Source organism: Penaeus chinensis, chromosome 10 (assembly GCF_019202785.1).
Source record: "Penaeus chinensis breed Huanghai No. 1 chromosome 10, ASM1920278v2, whole genome shotgun sequence".
In the NCBI taxonomy this organism is placed as follows: Eukaryota; Metazoa; Arthropoda; class Malacostraca; order Decapoda; family Penaeidae; genus Penaeus; species Penaeus chinensis.
Genome location: NC_061828.1, coordinates 35,803,268 through 35,805,767, shown reverse-complemented (window position 1 = coordinate 35,805,767; position 2,500 = coordinate 35,803,268). Strand labels below are relative to the sequence as shown.

The 2,500-nt window shown below is 47.9% G+C and overlaps 1 protein-coding gene across 1 annotated transcript in view; it reads left to right on the top strand.

Moving 5' to 3' along the window:
- The first annotated feature begins 1,433 nt into the window (after positions 1 to 1,433).
- Positions 1,434 to 2,500, top strand: part of LOC125029953 (CAD protein-like) — a 97,313-nt gene continuing 96,246 nt past the window's right edge. Inside the window, 1 exon segment of the mRNA XM_047620144.1 lies at positions 1,434 to 1,661. The gene's annotated coding sequence lies outside the window, so the exon portion shown is untranslated.

Sequence of the window (2,500 nt, the reverse complement as noted above, 5' to 3'; positions counted from 1 at the left end):
CTCTTCAACTCACTACCCCCCCCCCCCCTCATTTCATTGAAACCACCGACCCCTCTCTCCCTCCACCCTTCAACCCCCCTCATCCTCTCCCTCCCCCTCCCCCTCCCCCTCCCTCTACCTCCCTCCCCCATCCTTTCCCTTCCCCCTTCAACACTTCACCCCCCCCCCATTCACCCCAAAAGGACACACAAGCTACAAAAACGTAAACACTGCATCTCCTTCAGCTGAACTCGCTCGTGTGCCTTTAAGACAGTCGCCAAGGAGGTTTATGGAGGTTCAAAAAGTTTACTGGGGTTCAAGGAGGGTCACTGAGGTTCAAGCAAGGTCACTGAGGTTCAGGGAGTCACTGAGGGTTTGAAATGGTCCACTGTGATTCAAGGAGATTCGAAGAGGTTCATGGAGGTTCATTGAGGTTCAACTCGGGAATTGATGATAATTATCTTAATGAATCGGAAATACTCGAAGTGCGTGAAAATCAAGTGGTCTTTGGATTAATCATTTAGGAAATGAAGCTTTCTTTTCTCTTCATTATTTTTCCCTCTCAATGTTTTTCTCTATTTGATTTCTGTCTATCTGTCTCTCTCTCTCTCTCTCTCTCTCTCTCTCTCTCTCTCTCTCTCTCTCTCTCTCTCTCTCTCTCTCTCTCTCTCTCTCTCTCTCTCTCTCTCTCTCTCTCTCTCTCTCTCTCTCTCTCTCTCTCTCTCTCTCTCTCGCTCGCTCGCTCTCTGTATCTATATATCTATTTAAACATCTATCTAAATATCTATCTATCTATCTATCTATCTATCTATTTATTTATCTATTAACGTAAATCGAGGGGGGCAGGCAGTGGCATTCACTCCCTGGCGATGTCATTCATGAGATCGATTGTATGGTTTATATGGTTCCCTCGGCCTTTGCAACATTAATGGCCCTCGAGTCACGTGCTCAGGACTGTAATTTCTGTGGCAGTGTTATGCGCTTCCTGATTGATATTCTGGGGCTTGGATGTAAGCAAACTAGCACAGGGATTAGTGTACATCTACCACGACTCTGTTATGCTAGCGTGAGGTCCCCGTCCTGGCCGAGGGGCGTCCTGCAGCGGTACTTTTCTCTTCGGTCACTTTGGTGAAAAGTACACCAAAATCAGGGAAAAGTATGAATGACCCGACCACGTGCCGAGGCAGCGACGTCCGATGCGGAGATCCTCAGGTTGGCCTCCGGTGGGCGGGACTTCGGCGCAACTCGGGGCGGGCAAAGGTCGCTCTCCGCCGCTCAATTCGCCTTTTTTTGCCCACCTGAAGGGCGAACGGGCAAGCAGCCGTCTCTTCGAGGGCCGCCTTGCCTCCATCGCGACGAATGAATGCCGGTAATTAGGCTAACTTTCATTGGCACCCCTTCCCGGCACCGAGTAACGATCGCGGAGGGCCGGGCGGGCCTCAGCGCCACAGAGAACGGCGGGCGCGCGGCCCTTAGTGCTCTCCGCGACGCGATCGTGGCTGGTGGCAAGGCACAGGCCGCGCACTGCTTCCCCGCTCGCTCCTGGTCCGCGCTCACGCCTCCTCGCACCAAGGGCTCCTGCAGGACTCTCTACGGCCGTCGAGGGAGACCATGCCAGAGAGCGGCCCGCGGCGCTCGCACTTAGGTTCCGTGTCGCGAGAGATCACCGAAGGCTGACTGAGGTAAGGAGGGAGGCTGCTCTGAATGAGGATTTCTCAAGTGCCAGCTGGAGTATTCCTTTCATTATTATGGAACACCTGAACGTGCTTGGAAACAGGACCTTATAACAGTTATAAATGAAACACAGAACATGAACTTGTGGGAAATATATGCGTTCCAGATATTTCGTTTATTCAACTAAATAAATTCATCTGCATCTCATCTCGCCATGCACAAGAGCAAGGAGTCAGAACTTTTTTAATGTGAATATATGCTCGCTCATGACTCGCGGCGACAGAAGCAAAGTACACCAATTTTTAACAGCACTTAGTAACTGCTTGTTACCTTGTTGAACAATTTACACCTATTATCTTAATCGTTCATTTTATGCATCATAAAGATTAATCCGTTCGTTTCGTGTTCATAGCCACTGTTAAAAAAAAGAGAAAAAAGAGATGAAGGAAAGATGAAAAATATTTAATATTTATCTTGGTGGACCGCAACTGAAATATGGCAAAGTAAGTCCGTAGATTACCACAGTATAAGGCGAAGATCCCAAACTGTATCAACTTAAATATCGAACTTAGTGTCGCATTATTTTCCGGATGTTTCCTATTACAACGTGAATATTTTCTTCTTCGAAGAAACACCCTAATAGGTCATACAATAAAATGAAAATAGAATCTTAACATAAAAAAATATAAACCCTATTAAAAAGTACAATATTAGCAGTTTCCCTAATATCCTGCTGCACTGTGAGCATAGCAATATCGATTCGAGTTTCCCCGATCCATTCATACGAGCGCGCACACGCAGACAGGCGGCCGCAAGCACATGCACGAGGAAGATACTTTTGCTCGCG